The sequence below is a fragment of the Nerophis lumbriciformis genome, linkage group LG06 (assembly GCF_033978685.3).
Source record: "Nerophis lumbriciformis linkage group LG06, RoL_Nlum_v2.1, whole genome shotgun sequence".
In the NCBI taxonomy this organism is placed as follows: Eukaryota; Metazoa; Chordata; class Actinopteri; order Syngnathiformes; family Syngnathidae; genus Nerophis; species Nerophis lumbriciformis.
In genome coordinates this window covers 21,168,364-21,193,450 of record NC_084553.2, presented here as the reverse complement: position 1 = coordinate 21,193,450, position 25,087 = coordinate 21,168,364, and positions in this window count along the sequence as shown.

The window sequence follows — 25,087 nt, the reverse complement described above, 5'->3', positions numbered from 1 at the left end:
AGTTGGGAAATTGTGTTAGATGTAAATATAAACGGAATTCAATGATTTGCAAATCCTTTTCAACCCATATTCAATTAAATGCACTACAAAGACAAGATATTCGATGTTCAAACTCATAAACTTTATATATTTTTTTTGCAAGTAATAATTAAATTAGAATTTCATGGCTGCAACACGTGCCAAAGTAGTTGGGAAAGGGCATGTTCACCACTGTGTTACATGGCCTTTCCTTTTAACAACACTCAGTAAACGTTTGGGAACTGAGGAGACACATTTTTTAAGCTTCTCAGGTGGAATTCTTTCCCATTCTTGCTTGATGTACAGCTTAAGTTGTTCAACAGTCCGGGGGTCTCCGTTGTGGTATTTTAGGCTTCATAATGCGCCACACATTTTCAATGGGAGACAGGTCTGGACTACAGGCCGGCCAGTCTAGTACCCGCACTCTTTTACTATGAAGCCACGTTGATGTAACAGGTGGCTTGGCATTGTCTTGCTGAAATAAGCAGGGGCGTCCATGATAACGTTGCTTGGATGGCAACATATGTTGCTCCAAAACCTGTATGTACCTTTCAGCATGAATGGCGCCTTCACAGATGTGTAAGTTACCCATGTCTTGGGCACTAATACACCCCCATACCATCACAGATGCTGGCTTTTCAACTTTGCACCTATAACAATCCGGATGGTTCTTTTCCTCTTTGGTCCGGAGGACACGACGTCCACAGTTTCCAAAAACAATTTGAAATGTAGCCTCGTCAGACCACAGAACACTTTTCCACTTTGTATCAGTCCATTTTAGCTGAGCTCAGGCCCAGCAAAGCAGACGGCGTTTCTGGGTGTTGTTGATAAATGGTTTTCGCCTTGCATAGGAGAGTTTTAACTTGCACTTACAGATGTAGCGACCAACTGTAGTTACTGACAGTGGGTTTCTGAAGTGTTACTGAGCCCATGTGGTGATATCCTTTACACAATGATGTCGCTTGTTGATGCAGTACAGCCTGAGGGATCGAAGGTCACGGGCTTAGCTGCTTACGTGCAGTGATTTCTCCAGATTCTCTGAACCCTTTGATGATATTGTTTTGGCAAACTCTACATAAGGCCAAAGCCTTCACCCAAACAGAAGGGCCTCATGTCCAAATGTCAGTTTGGCTCCCATTTCCCCCCAGAGGACAGAACTGGAATTACAGACAACATTTCCCAACAGCTGAAGACCATCAGTAATCAGGAAGGCTCTCACCTGAAGCAATCAAATCCACTCCTTTTTAAGTCTGCAGCTCCAGCTCAGACTTCAGGCCAACAAACACTGCTCGAGGAGATTTTGCCAAATACAGTAGTGACAACTGTTTAAAGAGACCAGGGTGGCTGACGGTGAGATGACTTATATTAGTTTGATGTTTTTGATTTGATGTTATGAATTTATTTTAATTGCCAAGTGGTTGTTAAATGTTTAAATGCCAAATCCAAGCTGTTAAGGGTCACTATATGTACTTTTGGAAACACTTTTACTTTAAAAAATGGTTTATTGTAATTTGTTTATATTTGGTCACTAATTGCTTTTGTATTTGTCCACCTTTTCCAAAGGTTTTTCACCTTATAATTATTTAATGAAAAAAGAGACAATCAAGTCCAAAATAAAAGGAGAAACACAGATTTGTCTCATCATTGGATTAAAACAAAGAGTGAAGTCCCAGTGTAACCCCTGGTCAAAAAGTCAAAACCCTTTTCAAGTCAGGGGAGAAAACAAACAAACAAACAACACATAACTTGACAGATATTACAGACCTTAGATGGTGAAATCCCTAAATTCCTTGCAATAGCTGGTTGAGAAAGGTTTTTCTTAAACTGTTCAACAATTTGCTCACCCATTTGTTGACAAAGTGGTGACCCTCGCCCCATCCTTGTTTGTGAATGACTGAGCATTTCATGGAATCTACTTTTATACCCAATCATGGCACCCACCTGTTCCCAATTTGCCTGTTCACCTGTGGGATGTTTCAAATAAGTGTTTGATGAGCATTCCTCAACTTTATCAGTATTTATTGCCACCTTTCCCAACTTCTCTGTCACGTGTTGCTGGCATCAAATTCTAAAGTTAATGATTATTTGCAACAAAAAAAAATGTCTATCAGTTTGCACATCAAATATGTTGTCTTTGTAGCATATTCAACTGAATATGGGTTGAAAATGATTTGCAAATCATTGTATTCCGTTTATATTTACATCTAACACAATTTCCCAACTCATATGGAAACGGGGTTTGTATATATATATGTATATGTATATGTGTGTGTATATATATATATATATATATATATATATATATATATATATATATATATATATGTATATGTATATGTATATGTATATGTATATGTATATATATATATATATATATATATATATATATATATATGTATATGTATGTATGTATGACGGTGTAGGGGTACATCTTGCCTTGGTTCATGGCTAAGACCAGGGATCATGAGCTCAAAAAAGTTGGTGACCCCTGCTGTAGATACTCGTATCTGATCAATTTCAATATCAGACAATTCTCACGGCTGCAATGTCGTGAGCGTATCGGAAGTGAAAAAGCTGTATCAGGACAACCCTAATAAATATCTACAGTATATGTACACCTATATCAAACTCACCTCTGTGTTTGGAAATTTCTGTTTCCAGAAGGTTTGAGAATCGGCGTGAAGAAAGATGTGCAAAACAAAGAGGAAGGTTCTCTTTCTTTTTGCACTCCCTGTTCTGTGCACCCCCTCAGTCATGTCCTTTATATAGTGCGCTGGTCAAACAAAGCTGCTATTGTGTTGATGCGGGGATGATATCAGGGATAATCTTTAAGAACCTGGGAACAGCCTGTACCTGTGATGTAACATGCTATTTATTGTCCTGTGTCTTCGGAACTTTAATGTCAAGTATTTGTGGCCATGATCCTCTTGTTCTTTCAGATATACTCATATGTACATGAACTTCAGCAAGTGTTTTATGTTTAACTTGTTAAAATACTACAAGACACAATACCAAATGTGTTACTCGCCACATACTGAAAAGGAGTAGGAAGAAGCATCAACGTAGCTAATCATGCACCGTCTTCACAAAATGATCCTTTATAACAAAGGTTGCTGCACAGAAAAACATTGCGCCGTAAGATGTGTAATGTGTCCTTCACCGCAAACGGAAAAGGTTGCAATTTCTCACGAAATTTTTGCATAGAGCTCACACAAAGTTTTTCAAACACAGGAATCAGTGACGCCTGATGGTGTCACCACAGGAAAAACCTCATACTCACATAAAAAACACATATGGACTACAAAACACACAGCTGTTTTCTGGTGGGCCTTTTAAGCGACGGACATATTGATCCAGACAAGCAGCAGCAATGGTAGAAATCCCAGCGTCTAAGCTTCATCACGAAATTTGGTGGGTTGGTTGAAGTTCATTTTGAACATGTATACAATATCAGTATGATACATCACACATTATCACTGTCAACCATTTATAGGTAAATATAATTTGTGTATGAAGATATTTAGTTTGTTTTGTATTGAAATTGCTGACTTTGTGATGTCTTTTGTATTCGTGGCCGTGTTGTTTTTTGTTTGAGTAACAATTAAACCTCTTTAATACACGTAGTGCTAAATTTGACCAGTGGAGGGCGACAACGCTAATAGTGATAAGTCACATATATTGTTTGGCGTTTGAATGTTGTATATGTGATTGGACACAAGTAGGGGATTTTATTTTTTTATGTTTCATTGCCATGCATGTCTTAGTGTTTTTATTGCTGTGGATTTTAATTGCATGTTTTTAAACTTTGGAATTTGATTGTCTTTTTAATTGCATGTTTTTACTCCTTGTGGACTTTGCTGGCATTTTAAGACGTTGCCCCTTTTAGCTTGTTGCCCCTGACAACCAAAGTGCCAATCGAACGGCGCCTGACATCAGACGCACCTGTGGAGCATTAGGACTGCACACATTTAAAGGAGGGAGGAACAGAAGGAAGGGGAACCTGAGAGTATCGACAGGCTTTGCCAAGAGCGACCAGGTGGATGCCCGCAGGCTGGGAAGGAATCCAGGACCACACAGCAGACCCCGCAAGCTACCGGAGGGAACCCCAAGAAGCCCACAACACGCAGGGGCAGAGGAAACTCTGCCTCTGAAGTAAGTGTCGTGGATTGTGGATCTGTGGGCTTGCGGGCTCGTGCGTTGTACGCTAGCTGTGTGGTCCTGTGGGCAGGAGCGGTCGGGACCCAGAGACCTGCGGTGACTCCCGGGAGCGACCAAGAGGTGGAGCGAGACGGGAAGAGTACGGCCACGTAGGTCCCACCGGAGACTGGTGAGGAGAGTGGGCGTACTCAATATTTCTACGCGAAACTACAGCAGAGGCAGGGGAAACCCTGCCTTGCGTGTAAGTGTGACGTCAGCCCGGATAGCGTCTCCTTGGTTTTAGATTTAATCCCCGTGGCCTGCCTACGATTTAATTTGTGTGCAGGAGGACGCCGTGGAAGTGAGCGGAGCCAGGACACTGAACACGCCTGTCGTGGCTGTACCCTCACCTATATTATTGTTTACCAATTGGTATTGTTAGTGTTATCAACTTGACTGTATTTTTTAATTTTTTGTAATAAATTGTAAATGAGCATAATTATCTTTCCTTATTTTGGGACGGTTGCTCTCACTACATAAAATAAACATTTGTAGTTTATGGTGTAAATATACAACACTGAACCTTCTATTTTATTTATGTAAAACACACAATGGACGGTGTACTTTTATGTTTATTTTATGTTTATATTTTCAGTCTTACAAACCTAAATGAAGGAAGAAGTGTAAATAAATAAAATGAAGGAAGGAAAATAATTCAAAAGAAGGATTATCAATCCAACAAAAACTGGAGCTTCGTTTTCTTAACTAACTGCACACGCTGGAAACGAGTAGTGAGGGCTGAATAATGAATGTATTGACAGTGCAGTGTGAAAGCCAATGTGTCTACTTTGCAATAAAATAAACGCAGTCTCAAAGAAATATAACCTGCAGAGGCACTTTCTGACGAAACAGCCACATTTCGATTTCCGGCCCCTGAGCCATTGAAACTGCGGCCCTCCTCATGATGTAGTTGAAAAGCTCTGTTATACAAACTAAATACATATGACAATATAAAGCTTTATTATTGTAGTAATATTGTACATGCAGTTATAATGTGGTGGATCATTGAAGAACTGTTTATTTTGATTGAAAAGGACTGTTTGCAACCTTTACATGGCTGCCTTGAGGGCACCAACAAAGTGTGTAAGGATTATATGCCGCCCTTTTGCAGCTTTGAACACATAAACTAAGCCCATTGTAGCACTCACATGAATGTTATTTGTTGTAAGATAATTATACTACATGTGTACTAGATAGCGGTGATTGACAGCCTGAACAACAAACCTTTTCCTCAGGCTGACAAGCAATTTGTATTTAAAATAACTCTTACTTGTGAAAAATATAGACATAAAAAAAACACTGATGGCAGTGCTAGGCCATGCTACTGAAGAAAGTTGTAAAAGTGGTTAAATTTGTAGCAGTGGTGCTACAAACTTAAAAACATTTGTCGGTAGCATGGTTGTAACATAACTGTTTTCTACATGAATTAGCTTTTCTTTTTCTTTTTCTTTTTTTTTTTTTTTGTCGTGTGCAGCCACTCAGTCAAATCGTATGCTGATGTAGGCGCCAATATCTGCTGTACAGATTTACTTTACAAAAGAGAAGTGTGGGATACTTCTCTTGTAGGCTTATTTGTATTTCATTTTATTAAATGGAGGGACAAGCGGTAGAAATGGATGGATGAAAGGATTTATATTAATGTTTGGCACAGCCAGACCAGAGCAGGAGGGGATAGAAAGAAGAAAACAAAGAAGACAGGAGGGGAAAGAGGGACAAGAGGGGGATACGACAGAGACAACAACCACAGAACAACATAAACTAAACTAAACATAAAAAATTAATCATGCAGTTCGTCAGTAAAGCTTATAATCTAGAGCCTTTTCTACATTCAGGCATTTTAAGCAGTTTATAACTTACTTTAAAGTACCAATGATTGTCACACACACACACTAGATGTGGCGAAATTATTCTCTGCATTTGACCCATCACCCTTAAACACCCCCCTGGGAGGTGAGGGGAGCAGTGAGCAACAGCGATGACCGCGCCCGGGAATCATTTTTGGTGATTTAACCCCCAATTTCAACCCTTGATGCTGAGTGCCAAGCAGGGAGGTAATGGGTCCCATTTTTATAGTCTTTGGTATGACTCGACCGGGGTTTGAACTCACAACCTACCGATCTCAGGGCGGACACTCTAACCACAGAAGTTGGTCTAATTGAAAATAAAGAAAACAGTCTCAACTCAGAACTATGTTGATTTTGAAATGACATTTCTGCGTTATCGTAACATAGAAGTGTTTTCAGTCGGTACAAATAAAAAATATTTTAGACATCCTTTGAGAGCTGAGTTCTACAATCAATCAATCAATCAATCAATGTTTATTTATATAGCCCTAAATCACAAGTGTCTCAAAGGGCTGCACAAGCCACAACGACATCCGCGGTACAGAGCTCACATAAGGGCAAGGAAAAACTCACCCCAGTGGGACGTCGATGTGAATGACTATGAGAAACCTTGGAGAGGACCGCATATGTGGGTAACCCCATCCCGCCCCTCCCCTCTATATTGTGAAAGTCCAGTCCACAGTGTATCCAACATAATAGTGAGAGTCCAGTCCATAGTGGGGCCAGCAGGAAATCATCCCGAGCGGAGACAGGTCAGCAGCGCAGAGATGTTCCCAACCGATGCACAGGCGAGCGGTCCACCCCGGGTCCCGACTCTGGACAGCCAGCACTTCATCCATGGCCACCGGACCTGTGTTCCCCCCCTCCACAAGAGAGAGGGGGGTAGAGGAGAAAGGAAAAGAAACGGCAGATCAACTGGTCTAAAAGGGGGTCTATTTAAAGGCTAGAGTATACAAATGAGTTTTAAGATGGGACTTAAATGCTTCTACTGAGGTAGCATCTCTAACTGTTACCGGGAGGACATTCCATAGTACTGGAGCCCAAATAGAAAACGCTCTGTAGCCCGCAGACTTTTTTTGGGCTTTGGGAATCACTAATAAGCCGGAGTTCTTTGAACGCAGATTTCTTGCTGGGACATATGGTACAATACAATCGGCAAGATAGGATGGAGCTAGACCGTGTAGTATTTTATACGTAAGTAGTAAAACCTTAAAGTCACATCTTAAGTGCACAGGAAGCCAGTGCAGGTGAGCCAGTATAAGTAATATGATCAAACTTTCTTCCATCCATCCATCCATCTTCTTCCGCTTATCCGAGGTCGGGTCGCGGGGGCAGCAGCCTAAGCAGGGAAGCCCAGACTTTCCTCTCCCTAGCCACTTCGTCCAGCTCCTCCTGGGCGATCCCGAGGCGTTCCCAGGCCAGCCGGGAGACATAGTCTTCCCAACGTGTCCTGGGTCTTCTCCGTGGCCTCCTACCGGATGGACATGCCCTAAACACCTCCCGAGGGAGGCGTTCGGGTGGCATCCTGACCAGATGCCCGAACCACCTCATCTGGCTCCTCTCGATATGGAGGAGCAGTGGCTTTACTTTGAGTTCCCCCCGGAATGCAGAGCTTCTCACCCTATCTCTAAGGGAGAGCCCCGCCACCCGGCGGAGGAAACTCATTTCGGCCGCCTGTACCCGTGATCTTGTCCTTTCGGTCATAACCCAAAGCTCATGACCATAGGTGAGGATGGGAATGTAGATCGACCGGTAAATTGAGAGCTTTGCCTTCCGGCTCAGCTCCTTCTTCACCACAACGGATCGATACAGCGTCCGCATTACTGAAGATGCCGCACCGATCCGCCTGTCGATCTCACGATCCACTTTTCCCTCACTCGTGAACAAGACTCCTAGGTACTTGAACTCCTCCACTTGGGGCAGGGTCTCCTCCCCAACCCGGAGATGGCACTCCACCCTTTTCCGGGCCAGAACCATGGACTCGGACTTGGAGGTGCTGATTCTCATCCCAGTCGCTTCACACTCGGCTGCGAACCGATCCAGCGAGAGCTATAGATCCTGGCCAGATGAAGCCATCAGGACCACATCATCTGCAAAAAGCAGAGACCTAATCCTGCAGCCACCAAACCGGATCCCCTCAACGCCTTGACTGGGCCTAGAAATTCTGTCCATAAAAGTTATGAACAGAATCGGCGACAAAGGGCAGCCTTGGCGGAGTCCAACCCTCACTGGAAACGTGTCCGACTTACTGCCGGCAATGCGGACCAAGCTCTGACACTGATCGTACAGGGAGCGGACAGCCACAATCAGACAGTCCGAAACCCCATACTCTCTGAGCACTCCCCACAGGACCTCCCGAGGGACACGGTCAAATGCCTTCTCCAAGTCCACAAAGCAGATGTAGACTGGTTGGGCAAACTCCCATGCACCCTCAAGGACCCTGCCGAGAGTATAGAGCTGGTCCACAGTTCCACGACCAGGACGAAAACCACACTGTTCCTCCTGAATCCGAGGTTCGACTATCCGGCGTAGCCTCCTCTCCAGTACACCTGAATAGACCTTACCGGGAAGGCTGAGGAGTGTGATCCCACGATAGTTAGAGCACACCCTCCGGTTCCCCTTCTTAAAGAGAGGAACCACCACCCCGGTCTACCAATCCAGAGGTACCGCCCCCGATGTCCACGCGATGCTGCAGAGTCTTGTCAACCAAGACAGCCCCACAGCATCCAGAGCCTTAAGGAACTCCGGGCGGATCTCATCTACCCCTGGGGCCTTGCCACCGAGGAGCTTTTTAACTACCTCAGCAACCTCAGCCCCAGAAATAGGAGAGCCCACCACAGACTCCCCAGGCACTGTTTCCTCATAGGAAGACGTGTTGGTGGGATTGAGGAGGTCTTCGAAGTATTCCCTCCACCGATCCACAACACCTGCAGTCGAGGTCAGCAGAACACCATCCTCGCCATACACGGTGTTGATAGTGCACTGCTTCCCCTTCCTGAGGCGGCGGATGGTGGTCCAGAATCGCTTCGAAGCCGTCCGGAAGTCGTTTTCCATGGCTTCCCCGAACTCCTCCCATGTCCGAGTTTTTGCCTCTGCGACCGCTGAAGCCGCACACCGCTTGGCCTGTCGGTACCTGTCCGCTGCCTCAGGAGTCCTATGGATCCACCAATGGGTTCTAGGATTACCGCCACGACAAGCACCAACTACCTTGCGGCCACAGCTCCAATCAGCCACCTCGACAATAGAGGCGCGGAACATGGTCCATTCGGACTCAATGTCCAGCACCTTCATCGTGACATGTTCAAAGTTCTTCCGGAGGTGGGAATTGAAACTCTCTCTGACAGGAGACTCTGCCAGACGTTCCCAGCAAACCCTCACAATGCGTTTGGGCCTGCCAGGTCTGTCCGGCATCCTCCCCCACCATCACAGCCAACTCACCACCAGGTGGTGATCGGTAGAAAGCTCCGCCCCTCTCTTCACCCGAGTGTCCAAAACATGAGGCCGCAAATCCGATGACACAACTACAAAGTCGATCATGGAACTGCGGCCTAGGGTGTCCTGGTGCCAAGTGCACATATGGACACCCTTATGTTTGAACATGGTGTTCGTTATGGACAATCTGTGACGGGCACAAAAGTCCAATAACAAAACACCGCTCGGGTTCAGATCCGGGCAGCCATTCTTCCCAATCACGCCTCTCCAGGTTTCACTGTCGTTGCCAACATGAGCATTGAAGTCCCCCAGTAGAACGAGGGAATTACCCGGGGGAGCACTCTCAAGTACTCCCTCGAGTGAATCCAAAAAGGGTGGGTACGCGGTTTGGCACGTAAGCGCAAACCACAGTCAGGACCCGTTGCCCCCCCCGAAGGCGGAGGGAAGCTACCCTCTCGTCCACCGGCTTGAACTCCAACGTACAGGCTCTGAGCCGGGGGGAAACAAGAATTGCCACCCCAGCCCGTCGCCTCTCACTGCCGGCAACGCCAGAGTGGAAGAGAGTCCAGCCCCTCTCGAGAGAACTGGTTCCAAAGCCCTTGCTGTGCGTCGAAGTGAGTCCGACTATATCTAGCCGGAACTTCTCCACCTTGCGCACTAGCTCAGGCTCCTTCCCCCCAGCGAGGTGACGTTCCACGTCCCAAGAGCTAGCTTCTGTAGCCGAGGATCGGACCGCCAAGTGCCCTGCCTTCGGCTGCCGCCCAGCTCACATCGCACCCAACCTCTATGACCCCTGCTATGGGTGGTGAGCCCATTGGAGGGGGGACCCACGTTGCCTCTTCGGGCTGTGCCCGGCCGGGCCCCATGGGGACAGGTCCGGCCACCGGGCCTGGCTCCAGAGGGGGACCCCGGTGACCCGCGTCCGGGCGAGGGAAATCTGGGTCCTTTATTTTTATTTTTCATGGAGGTCTTCGAGCTGCTCTTTGTCTGATCCCTCACCTAGGACCAGTTTGTCTTGGGAGACCCTACCAGGGGGCATAAAGCCCCCGGACAACATAGCTCCTAGGATCATTGGGACACGCAAACTCCTCTACCACGTTAAGGTGGCAGCTCAGAGAGGAGCAAATGAGAAAATAATCAAAATTATAAATACATCTAAAATCAAAACATAATTTGATTGTAACAGAATTGATATGGAAAATACGATTAAAAAAGTGTATTAAAGAGATCATTGTGCATTAGCAATTAAACTATTTCAAGCTGGCAAATACCCAAACATAATGCAAATAGCAAAAGTGTGAAGTGTGCGAAGTTGGTAGAGTGGCCGTGCCAGCAATCGGAGGGTTGCTGGTTACTGGGGTTCAATCCCCACCTTCTGCCACCCTAGTCACGTCCGTTGTGTCCTTGGGCAAGACCCTTCACCCCTTGCTCCTGATGGCTGCTGGTTAGCGCCTTGCATGGCAGCTCCCGCCATCAGTGTGTGAATGTGTGTGTGTGAATGGGTGAATGTGGAAATACTGTCAAAGTGCTTTGAGTACCTTGAAGGTAGAAAAGTATAACCCATTTATCATTTATTATTATAGACTTAGATTTTACAAATTCATTAATAAAAGTGGAATGCTTGCCAATACAGAGAGGTACTAATCAAAATAATAGTAAAAATGTACCAGCTGCAGTATTTATGGACCTAACAATAGAATGTTTCATAATTAATCATAATATTTTGATTAACAAAAGTGGAACGGTATGGTATCAAAGTGTTGGTCTTAAACTGGGTAAAAAGTAGAAGTGTGTATCTCTCCAAGTTGAGACAAATTGTTTTTTTTCTAAATACATGGAGAACCATACGATTCAGAAACCATACATTGCAGCTCGGTTGGGGGACTATGGCGCCTGTATGGATAAATTTTGGGCGCATTGCTTGCTTGCTTCCTGAGGTTTGTCCTCGGCGGGGCGTCTTTGCCTAAGGTCTTTTGCTGGCCTGCCCGGTGGCACGGTGATCCCAGTCCTGGGGGCTCTGTCGCTGGCCGGTCTTTCTGCGTAGAGCCGCTGTTTTTTTGTTCCCTGGGCACCGCACCTGATGTTTTGGGTTGGGCTTTCTTGATGCCTGGGGCCGTACTTTGGGAGACAAATATATTGTGCATACAAACATACGTACACACCCACATTCATACGTACATACATACATATGCACATATGCACTTACATAGGTACATACGCATGCACTAAAATACATACACACACACACGATACACACATCCACACGCACATTCACTGTAGAAACATATACATGCGGTACATACATATGCACATATATGTACACACACTAATGCATACAATCACGTTTCATCAGACTTACTTTCATTTTAAGTTAAAAACATTGTTTTGCTGGGTTACTTCAATACTCACATTGGCAACGACAGCGAAACCTGAAGATGCGTGATTGGGAGGAATAGCCACACGGATCTGAAGCCGAGTGGTGTTTTTTATTGGACTTTTGTGCTTGTCACAGATTGTCCATAAACACAACATTCAAACATAAGGGTGTCCATATGTGCATTTGGCACCAGGACAAGCCGCAGTTCGATGATCAACTTCAGATTGGCACAGTGGTGAAAGCCAGCTTTTTTTATTTACGTCAGCTGGCCAAGGTTAAAAACTTTCTTTCTAGGCAACAGTTTGAGACAGTAATCCATGCCTTTATCACATCTCAGCTGGATTACTGTAACTCTTTGTATTTTGGAATTAGTCAGTCCCCCCTCTCACGTCTGCAGATGGTCCAAAATGCAGCTGCCCGACTTTTAACTAACACAAGAAAAAGAGAGCACATTATTCCTGTTTTAGCCTCCCTCCACTGGCTGCCTGTGTCTTTTAGAGTCCATTTTAAAATTATCTTACTCGTTTTTAAATCCTTACGTGGTCTTGCCCCACCGTACCTCTCTGAGCTGCTCCACCTCTATGCCCCCACCCGGTCCCTCAAGTGAACTGATCAGCTGCTCCTGGAGGTACCTAAATCAAAGCGCAAGCTCAGAGGGGATAGAGCCTTCTCTGTTGCGGGTCCCAAACTCTGAAACGATCTCCCTCTCCATGTGATACAGACCCCTTCTTTGGCTATTTTTAAGACCCTTCTTAAAACCCATTTTTATTCACTGGCTTTTAACCCAGCATGAGACTTTAAACTGTTTTTAACTTTTTTAAACTGTTTTTAACTTTTTAACTGCTTTTTATCTAATAAATAGATTTTAGGGTAATTTGTATTAGCTTTTTCAATGTGTATTTTACTGCTGTTTTAAATGTTATTTTTTAGTCTGTCCTTTGCCTGTATTTCTTTGTGGTGTACAGCTCTTTGTTTTTCAACTGTGGTTGTTTTTAAAGGGCTTTATAAATAAAGTTGGTATGGTATGGATAGGGAAGCTCTGTCATTCGGTAAGAGCTCAAAGTAAAGCCACTGGTCCACCACACCGAGAGGAGCCAGATGAAGTGGTTCGGGCATCTGGTCATGATGCCCCCGGACGCCTCACTGTGCAGTTGTTTAGGGTACGTCTGACCGGTTGGAGGCTACGGGGAAGACCCAGGACACGTTGGGGGGACTATGTCTTCCGGCTGACCTGGGAACGCCTCAAGATCCCCCGGTAGAAGCTGAGTCGAAGAAGCTGGGGAGAGGGAAATCTGGGCTTCTCTGCTTAGGCTGCTACCCCCGCGATACGACCTCAAATACGCGGAAGAAGATGGATGGATGGTTAAAAATGGACCTAGTAAGTTCTATAAAAAGTAGCACTGCTTATCTTCAAATAAAGACCAGTTAACAAGTATGTGTGTTGCTTTTGACAAGACATACAGAAACATGTCATCATGTTTATTACTGTAACACATTACACTTTTAGAGCTTTCACAATGAACACAAAATTATTATTTAAATTTCACTAGTGGCATAAAATGTGAAGTGAAGTGAATTATATTTATGTAGCGCTTTTCTCTAGTGACTCAAAGCCCGTTACATAGTGAAACCCAATATCAAAGTTCCATTTAAACCAGTGTGGGTGGCACTGGGAGCAGGTGGGCAAAGTGTCTTGCCCAAGGACACAATGGCAGTGACCAGGATGGTGAAAGCAGGAATCGAACCTGGAACTCTCAAGTTGCTGGCACGGCCACTCTACCAACCGAGCTATGCCGCCCCATACATCACCATCTTATTATACAACTCTGACTGGCATGCATTTGTTGGTAAAATGCTGTTGTCGCTGTAGCTTGTACAAAGACTCCAATGTATTTATCGTGTCCACAATAAATCTGTAACAACGAAACGGGCTGTTGAAATTGTCATTACCTTGGCTGGAGTTATGGCCAATTTTTGCTTGAAAGAAGCTTTGAATATCCGTGTCTTTGTCCAACAGTTTTATCAAGTTCACCATTATTCCTACACAATCAAAATCTCCTACAAACTTTGGATTTAATTGTGCCCGTTTCGCACATTTCGTCTTTCTCTCGTTAGTTTTCATTACTGTGACAAGTCTCGCAAGAGTTTTGCGGCAAGTGAAAGAGGAGCCTACACTGTACACACAGGGAGACAGAGAGGGGAACAGAGTGCTATGCTGAGCAGATAGGACTTTCAGCGACGGTAATGTGGACGCTTCCAGCAGTAACACATGTTAAACCGTTTTGTACCTGTGTAAGCAGGCCATTAGGCCGGGTGATTTTACATCAGGGTCAATTCAGGGGCCGATGCACTAACATTGTTTAAATTCAAATTAATTAATATCGGTTATTTGTTACGCCACTTGTAAAAAGCCACTTCACAAATATGAAGCACTGCGTGAATTTAAGAGAACTCATGTCTGCAGCTTTAAATACATTTTGCAGTGTGGGCCGGAAACAAATGTCTTGAGTACAAAGGGCTGTGGCTTGAAGGGATTCGATTCATGTTACTGAAAATAACTACTCAGCTTTACCCAGTTAAAATGGTGTCAAAAATGAGACCAAAGAAGTACATGTCTGTGTGCAGGGTTCAGTGCTTTGCTCCAGGGCACCCCAACTAGGAATCAGCACCTATTAGCATAAGCAACTGCTGTCCCATATCCTTTTGTATTTAAATGCATTATTTAAATTAATTCCCCATTCGACCTTGTAGGTTCCTAATGAAGCATTACGTTCCTATACGTCCTCCTCTCATTGGAGCAGCCACAAAAAATGCTCCTTTTCGATTTGTTCAACATTTATTTGAAAACTCAAACATTATTCCAAGATCCAAAATTATAATGATGTAGAAAAAAAACAGGTACCTGAAGAAATACAACAAGGTAGTAGGAGAGAGATAATAAAAAAAATTAGTTCAAACGTTCGACTTCTGCCAATTATATGCAATCAAACAGTCATGATCAGAAAGCCATAACATTGTTATGATCCGCTGCCCGGATCGTATTCTGTTTACGTTTTCAAGTCATTTGTGTTTTCAGCACCTCTTGAGTTTGTTTGTTTCAGTTGCCATGACGGCAGATTACACTCAGCTGCCTCTGGTTAGTGTTCGAGACGCTCACCTGTTGCCCGGGCACTAATCAGAGGGCTATTTAGTCTTTGCCCTTGCCTCACTCGGTCTGGCTTCCTAATTTGCTTTATGCTACAGATGACGACGTTTGATTCCTGCTAAATACCTGCTAGCTTCCACGCTAGCCTATTTTGCTTACCCTGCATCACCATGCGCCCCGGTCGTCACAGTAGGAAGCCAGCAAGAAAAAGTTCTCTCGCAGCGGTCATGGCGGAGGTGGATGAAGGTGCGTGGATGGTCCTCCGAGCAATGGAAGCAGAGACGCTCCGCTGTTCTCCAGATGACGAGATGATATGGGGACCTGGAGTCGCACAAGAAGGCTTCAGCTCGCAACAGACACGCGCCACTCCCGCAATTTTTCCCTCCGGAAAACAGCCAGCTTCAAGCAGCCCAGGATTCCCCTCAAATGTCTGGTAATTCAATCGATCACTTTGCCAAAGATTTTTCCTACTGGCCTGTCAATCACTGAGACTGCAGCTATGACCTGATCCCGTTGGCGCCCCCTAATGACGCGCCCCCTGATGACACACTCTCGTTTACTTCTGATGACATCGTAGACAAAGAAATGTTTTTGCATTCTGTTATTTCTTTCTGTCAGCCCCTTCCTAATGACTTTAATTCTACAGATAAACATGTCGAAACGGTCTTTCGGCCTACCAAGCCGCAACCCCCAACTAGGCCACCTCCACCAGCACCTGTCGCAGCAGCACGACCAGCACCAGCACCAGCTCCAAGACTGGTTTCCGCACCAGCACCTGCCCCTAGGCTGGTTTCCGCACCAGCACCTGCCCCTAGGCTGGTTTCCGCACCAGCACCGGCTCCAAGACTGGTTTCCACACCAGCACCGACTCCAAGACTGGTTTCCGCACCAGCACCGGCTCCAAGACTGGTTTCCGCACCAGCACCTGCTTCCATGGCGACGACAACGTCTCCTGCTTCCATGGCGACGACAACGTCTCCTGCTTCCATGGCGACGACAACGTCTCCTGCTTCCATGGCGGCGACAACGTCTCCTGCTTCCATGGCGACGACAACGTCTCCTGCTTCCATGGCGCCGACAACGTCTCCTGCTTCCATGGCGACGACAACGTCTCCTGCTTCTATGGCGACGACAACGTCTCCTGCTTCCACGGCGACGACGTCACTTCCTGCTTCCACGGTGACGACGTCTCTTCCTGCTTCCACGGTGACGACGTCTCTTCCTGCTTCCAAGGCGACGACGTCTCTTCCTGCTTCCAAGGCGACAACGTCTCTTCCTGCTTCCACGGCGACGACGTCTCTTCCTGCGTCCACGGCGACGACGTCTCTCCCTGCTTCCACGGCGACGACGTCTCTCCCTGCTTCCACGGCGACGATGACGTCTCTTCCTGCTTCCACGGCGACGATGACGTCTCTTCCTGCTTCCACAGCAACGACGACGTCTCTTCCTGCTTCCACGGCGACGACGACGTCTCTTCCTGCTTTCACGGCGACGACGACGTCTCTTCCTGCTTCCACGGCGACTTCTCCTGCTTCCACGACGACGACGACGCCTCCTGCTCCTGCTTCCACGGCGATGACGACGCCTGCCGCTGCTTCCACGGCGACGACGACGCTTGATCCTTCCTCGTCTCCGGCGGGCCTTCCCAGGGTGCTGCCACTTTCCTCGCCCTCATCGTCGTGTCAGCGACCTCGAGCTGTCCGGCTACGCAAGCAGCAATCAGGGGCCCGCATGCGGCTCGCTCAGAGGTCAGTGAATGGACGCGAGTGGCGCAAACAGCAGCGACGCCCAGGACGTTGTCGTAAAACTCTCCGGCTGCTGAACTTCTGGCGCCACTCACACCCACCTTCTCGGCGGCCACGAATGTAGCCTTTCCGTGGTCGCCTGCGGCAGCGGCGTTCCATTCACCGCTGCCACCTGACTCGTCCCCGGTGGATTCGGGGACACTTGGCTTGGCGACCCACCACCAAGTCCTCCCTCCGCCCTCCCTTAACTCTTGAACTGTATCTTAGTTTTTTGGGTTTTAGCTTTTTTAGGGACATCTGGAATCTGTCCTTTAAGAGGGGGGGAATACTGTTATGATACGCTGCCCGGATCATTTTCTGTTTACGTTTTCAAGTCACTTGTGTTTTCAGCACCTCTTGAGTTTGTTTGTTTCAGTTGCCATGACGGCAGATTACACTCAGCTGCCTCTTGTTAGTGTTCGAGACGCTCACCTGTTGTCCGGGCACTAATCAGAGGGCTATTTAGTCTTTGCCCTGGCCTCACTCGGTCTGGCTTCCTAATCTGCTTTATGCTACAGATGACGACGTTTGATTCCTGCTAAATACCTGCTAGCTTCCACGCTAGGCTATTTTGCCTGCTAGCTCCCACGCTAGCCCATTTAGTTTGTTGCCTTAAGTGCTATCAGCACGTTTTTCTTTGTTCTGTCTGATTTATTACTTAATAAATCATTTTCCTACCTGCACACTGTGTCCGAAGCCCGTCTGCATTCCTGGGAGAACAACCCCGCATCACCATGCGCCCCGGTCGTCACAAACATATTATTCAATATTGTAAAGCAATGTGAAAAAGTACATCTCCAAATTATTGACACAAACATAATATGTAACAAATTAAAGTTTGACTTAAATTACTTTAAACATGCACTATAAGCATTTCCATATGTAAATAGAGTAAATACATCAATCAACGTTTATTTATATAGCCCTTGATCACAGGTGTCTCAAAGGGCTGCACAAACCACAATGACATTACTGGTCTGAAAACTCACAATCCAAAATTGGGAAAACACAGAAACCTTGGGAAGGGTCCGCATATGTGGGCATCCCCCTCCTTAGTGACCGGGTGCAATGGATGCCAAGTGGGTACAGTTATTGCAAATTATTTAGGATAGATGATGCATACTGGTAGTCCCCTTTTTACCTGAATAAATATAAGGCATCTTTTATACAGATGTAAATTACTTCAAATTGTATTTAGGCTCCTACAGACTTGATAAACATTAATAAATCATTCTAGAAAACACATTTTCTCCATTACAATTGCATTTAAAAAAGGTGATTGAGCTGCCACGAATGACAACGTTATCAACAGGAGAATCAGCTGTGTATTTGGAACATATTTTATTGGATTATACCAATGATGTCAACAACAATGCACACATACTACTTATGTACTTAACATACAGTATGTGTGTCATGACGCTATAGTAAAAGTACATTTGAATGCAGCACCAGTCTAAGAAAATGGTGAAGGTCAATAGAATTAAAACAAAATAAAATAAACATTTATTTAAAAATATTAAAATGGCTTACATGTCACAATACGGTCAGTCTTTTGAATACATTTCTAAACAAATGGTCGTTTCCAAATCACTGACCTAGCAACACAATCAAAAATTTTAACGACACAAAAATGCACACACGCAGCTGTAAAAACATTGATTATTCTGGCTGAACTTAGAGAATGCAGGCGGGGCTGGTGAGGTCACTGGTAGAAAATGTAATCTTAAATATCTCAAAAACGAAAACAGCACAACCGATAATTCAAATGGCACAAACCAGCACAAATAAATCCTGACTATTTTGGGTGAATTTTTGGAGCAAGCCAGGTGACTGGGTGAACTTTCCTGTCTTCTTTTTGGTGGTTGGGTTTTAAAATGAGGAAGTTATTTCTCTGTTTGTATTCGGTTACAGTACATCATCAGTGGTGTAAAATCAAAAACCCAACATCTTGCTTGCAGTGCTACTCCATAATGCTCCATAATGCCAGCATTGCTGAGGTAAGCATGATTGACAGGCAGTAAGCCAGTCTGGTCTACAAGCGGAGCAGTGCTGGTCTGCTGGATGAAATGCTGCAGGTTACATTGTCTCAGCTCCTCAACAGCCTACAAAATGATTGGATTATTAATCAGTTGTTACACCTTTCCTGCTTCCGGCTCCCAGACCGTAGTTGAGGAGCGCAGGAGAGACGTTCCTCCAGGGCCGATGTACTTCGGGGGTAACACCCTTCACTTTACCCGGCAGTGGGTCTTTACAGCTCTGGACTCCAGGGTGAATGACGAGGCCGGCGATTTGTTGCAACTTCGTGACTTTATTGATGTCTTGCACACAGCCATCCACCAAGCTGCTAGCACCTGCAGCACTCACTGTTACCGCTCCCTCACTTCTCTCGCCCACTCACTCACTCACTGTCACTCACCTCACACGATGTCGTATCTTAAAGGGCCACACACACACACATACGCTACTTTCATAACACAGTATATCTCATACATTTATAAAGGTAAACATTTTAATGGCACCCCTTGTCCAAAACGGTTGAAGATCACAAAATAAAGATTTTATTCTGAATGTGGTAAATTCTAAAAACAATTGTAAACACAATATAACAGTAATCAATTTGTCAAACAAACCGTTTTGCAATCAATCAATCCTTTATTGTCATTGTCATAACATTGTCGGTTAGAATCAGTGTTAGGAAAATTACTTTTAAGATGTAATTAATTACAGTAACTTGCTACTCTGCCCCCAAAAAAGTAATTGGATTACTAACAGAATTACTCTTTAATAAATGTAATTAATTACTAGGGGAAGTAACTATTGTGTTACTTAAAAACACTGAACATATATGCAGGTGAGATGTTTCATGAGTTCAAAATGTGTGCATGTGCCATTAAAAGGTGGTGCCTGTTTCTTGGCCGAGCATCGGCATTTTGCCAGCAGCTTTGTTTAATCTTGTCACTGGATTGTGTTAGCGCGGGTTAATAAAGAGATTGCTTGTGCTTCAAAGGCTGTAGTCTCCATCCATCCGTTTTCTACCGCTTGTCCTTTTTGGGGTCGCGAGTCTCCTTGTTCACAAACAGGGTATTGTAGGATTGTCACTTCACTTATTGATTTGTTCATGATTCCCTCAGAGTGTGTATGCTTGGAGGCACTTCAATGTTGTGTGTTGTTTGTTATATGATGTTGCCTCCTATTTGATATCAAGTTGATTTTACTGTGGTAAAATTCATTAGTAAAACGAGATGTCCTGCATGAAACTTGCTGTGATTTGGACGCTGGCTTGTTGACATACAACCACATCAAAAGTAGCATGCAACTCCCATCAAACGTATCTGTAACGGTGTTGTAACCAGTAATGAGCAGTAGCTATAGTGACGACACATAGCTTAACTGCATTTCCCAGCAGCGTGGCTCAAAGGAGAATCACGACTGGTTCACAAAGGTGAACCAGTCGTGATTCCTGTCGCTGAACTATTTTTAAACCCATGTTGTGTACCGGTAGTAGTATCCTTCGAAAGCCACGCGCTACAAAATAGGAGAGAGCGAGAAGAGAAAGAAAAGAGAAAGAGAGAAAATGGGACTGCAAATCTGGGGTTGAAAAACTATAAATTTACAGATAAATTACGATGATTGGTTGGTTTACAAAGGATGAATATTACCAGATGGCCAATCAGAGGCAAGATATGGTGGGTCATCTAAACCAAGAAGTAAAACCATAAGACCAAGCAGCGATGGCAGAAACCACATAAGGAAAGGGTGAGATCATGAGAGTATTTACTGCAAGGGGGTAAATTCAACCAGAATGTAAAAGGATGTCACTTTACGGGGGCTTCCAAAATAAAACCTTGCCTTCCATAAATGTAGTATTTTGATGCAGTTTGCTGCTTTGTTTGGGTGAATCAATAAGCCATTCACATGTGGTACTTATATTTTATTTACATAAAGTTAAAGTGAAGTGAATTATACTTATATAGCGCTTTTCTCTAGTGACTCAAAGCGCTTTACATAGTGAAAACCCAATATCTAAGTTACATTTAAACCAGTGTGGGTGGCACTGGGAGCAGGTGGGTAAAGTGTCTTGCCCGAGGACACAACGGCAGTGACTAGGATGGCAGAAGCGGGGATCGAACCTGCAACCCTCAGGTTGATGGCATGGCCACTCTACCAACCGAGCTATACCGCGCCGCCTAAAGTACCACTGATAGTCACACACACACTAGGTGTGGTGAAATTAACCTCTGCATTTGACCCATCCCCTTGTTCCGCCCCCTGGGAGGTGAGGGGAGCAGTAAGCAGTAGCGGTGGCTGTGCTCGGGAATCATTTTGGTGATTTAACCCCAACAATATTATTATATAACAATTTAAACAAGTTATGTTGTGCTCTGGCTAACTTGACAGTGCAACAGCTGTGTGAGCAAACCACCCGAGCAGGGAGGTGATAAGAAAGTGTCAATGCTGCTTAATTACACTCTAGTATAAAAGTTACATAGTATTCCACACCTGACAAATGTTTGCACTTTTCCTTTGTCATATTGCCATTGTGGTTTCTGATGAATCAGTAATTATCCTATGCTGAAAAGTCTCCATTTCAATAGAGAGTATATATTTTGATGTTTATTTCATATTATTGTTTTACTGCCTTTTATTTAATGTGTTTACAGTATTTTCCCTCTCATTTTGTACATGGTACCGCAACTTTGCAAGTTAAAAGAAATGCTAAAATGTTAAATTGCCAGACAAAGGGCATGTTCTTAATTTGTATTTATTAAAATAAACAATCAAAATGAGCATTTTTCTCTGCCATTTGTTTGGTGCAAAGTTCTACATTAAGTTGAGATACATATTTATACATATGTAGTCAGAGCCGGCCCAGGGCATAAGCGTACTAAGCGCTTGCTTAGGGCCCCGCAGCCACCAGGGGGCCCCCAAAAGCAATTAACAAAAAATTCTTATTTTTTATTTTTTGCATGTACGAGTCTGACTGATGATTTCTAAATGATCAAAGATATATTATTGTACAAAAACACAATTTTATGTCAACAGAGTGCTGCTGCTGATCTAGGCCTAGTGATTCTTCCTGCCTCTCTTTAACTGTAAAGCTGCCTCTGCTGCACCTGTGACATTTGCCGCCTGCTATGGCGTCACATTAGTGCCAAAAATCCGAGCGCATAAAAACTGTTATCGCGCGCTGATTCTCCACTTCGTGCGCGCGCGCGACACCCTTTTGCGCGCGCGTGGTGCCTTTTTGCGCGCGCGCTGTCTCGGTCTGTGCGCTGGCATGTTTTGTTTTGGCACTTTGGGGGCGGGTATGCTTAGACGGCCCCTTCTTTCTGATTGGTCAGGCGAAAAATGCCCAGAGCCAATCAGAAGTATAGCAGGGCGGGTCATCGTCAATATGTATCAAGATTGTTATAGGCGCAAAGTTTTCACTTCTTGAACATTTGTTTTCTAATTTATGGAATTTCTTTTGATTCAGCCATAAAAGTAATGAAATAATCTTTGAATTTTGTTTTTAAAATGTTAAAAATAGCCTTTTGATAATGTATTCTGAAACAGTTTAAAATAATCAGAGAACTGACTAACACTGACCCTACACAACTATGTTGCACAATTAAGTCATTTTTTTTTTTATAGCGAAAGAGGTAATTTCAACAGGTACAGCATCCTATGTCATATCTACATGTAATAAGATTTGTAACAAGGCAAACCGTTTGTAAATTGGTCGAAAATCGAGCAAGTTATGGTAATTTAATTAGTACATGTACCATTGACATCAATGTAATGATTGAGGACAGCTGTCCAAGGTAAGATGGCTACAACGTTGCTACGCTGGAGAATGATTGGTCATATGAAAAATGCTCAGAACCAATCAGAAAGGAGGGGCCGTCTAAGCATACCCGCCCCCAAAGTGCCAAAAAGAAACATGACAGCGCGAGGAGAGATGCCAGGAGTACACAGAGAGCGCACAGGCTGAGACGGCGCGCACGCAGAAAGGCACCGCGCGCACGCAAAAAGGCACCACGTGCGCGCAAAAGGGTGTCGCGCGCGCGCACGAAGTGGAGAATCAGCGCGCGATAACAGTTTTTATGCACTCGGATTTTTGGCACTAATGTGACGCCATATCTTTCCTCTCAGATTCAGACAGGACTGAGCAGGTAATCAGAGGACCACTGACTATTAAGGAGAACTTTTCATTCCCTATACGGCATGATGGCCGAAGTTTTCATTATCATTATACCTACAGACAGCTAGTCAATGGGGAAAAAGTCAAGCGTAGCTGGCTGACTTATTCAAGAAGTAAAGATGCAGTCTATTGCCTTTGCTGCAAATTATTTTCCAAAAAGTCCTTAAAACTGGCACCCGAGGGACAGCGGGATTGGGTCAACATAGGTGCACTGCTGAAACAGCATGAAAACAGTGAAGATCATTGTAGCAACATGGTGAAATGGAAGGAATTTGCCTTGCGTCTTTCAAAGGGGAAAACTATTGATGAATTTAACTTCAGTAGACTGCGCTCTCTTTGTACAAAGTAAACATTAAATATGAACAATTAACCAAAAATATAAACTAGTAATTAAAGACTATTATGTACAAGACTGATGAGACAAGATGACACTTTTACTGTAAATACAAAGCATTATCACTTGGACTGTTCAACCCCAGGCCACTCTTGTAGCTGAATGTTTTCTACATTTTAAGATTAGGAACCATATGTGGCACTCTGGACATCATTCGTTCATTCATTGGTATTATTTATGTTCTTAACTGGGCCACCCCCATATCTTTATAAATGACATGTCATTTGTAAAGACATGCCAGGCTGACAATAGGATAATGTAAACAACACTGCCAGAGCCGCAATGAGTTTATAGTAGGTGTGTGAATGATCAACAATCAATATTATTGGCAGAAATAGAGGGCCCCAAAATCAAATTTTGCTTAGGGCCCCATGGAGGCTTGGGCCGGCACTGTATGTAGTGTTGATGTAGCAAGCTACTTTTGCCGTGTAGCTTGCTACAATTCTCTGGGGATAACTTTACCTGTAGCTTAGCTACATTTAATCGCGAGTAACTAATAAATTAGCTTACTAAATTTTCCAAGTAGCTTGCCCATCACTGGTTGTAACTGTAACATATATAAAAGTAACTAATTAGATTACTTGGTACTAGTAAAGTTAGTAACGCCAATATCATATAACGATGTTATTCGGAGCACTGGTTATCATTTTGTTTCAGCATGCTACAGCCGCATAGAAAAGCGTGAAGATGGTGCAGGTCACTAAGTCACCTCCTCGACTTAAGTCTGTCACTGCGCGCCATCATTCAAGATGTGCTCTCTGGATGGAGCAAACTTTAAATGCAGTCGTTCCCTGTGAAATCTTGCCTTGCGCGTATTTTTCATCGACTTTAGTTCTTTTGCGCTTCTGAAGCTGGCATAAGTCCAGTGCCCCAGGAAAGTAAAATAATCGACATCACATGGACAAAGATAAGACCTTCTGGAGGAAAGTTCAGTGGTCAGATGAAATAAAAAATTTAGCTGTTTGGCCACAATACCCAGCAACATGTTTGGAGGAGAAAAAGTAAGGCCTTTGATCCCAGGAACACCATACCTACCGTCAAGCATGGTGGTGGTAGTATTATGCTCTGGGCCTGTTTAGCTGCCAATGGAACTGGTGCTTTACAGAGAGTAAATGGGACAATGAAAATGGAGGATTACCTCCAAATTCTTCAGGACAACCTAAAATCATCAGCCCAGAGGTTGGGTCTTAGGGGCAGTTGAGTATTCCAACAGGACAATGACCCCAAACACACGTCAAAAGTGGTAAAGGAATGGCTAAATCAGGCTAATATTAAGGTTTTAGAATGGCCTTCACAAAATCCTCACTTAAACGTGTGGACAATGCTGAAGGAACAAGTCCAAGTGTATTATTCCTTAGAATAATACACAACTCACATAATGTTTTTTCTGTTGTGACTATGTCAGAGGTGGACATGCATTCTACTGAGGTGGCAAATTATGATGCGTTCAGTTTATCGCAGCACCAAGCAAACAATCTGAAAATTCCCGTCATATCAATTCCTAGATATGGTCGAAACTATTTAAAGTGCACTACGCATAATAAAGGCAACATTATTAATATTGCTACTACGGATAATTTCAACAAAAACTCGTCAAAACACCCCAATACCTATAATATGGGCTTTTTAAACATAAGATCATTGTCTCCCAAAACATTATTAGTTAATGAGGTCATTAGAGACAACAATCTTAACGTCATTGGTCTTAG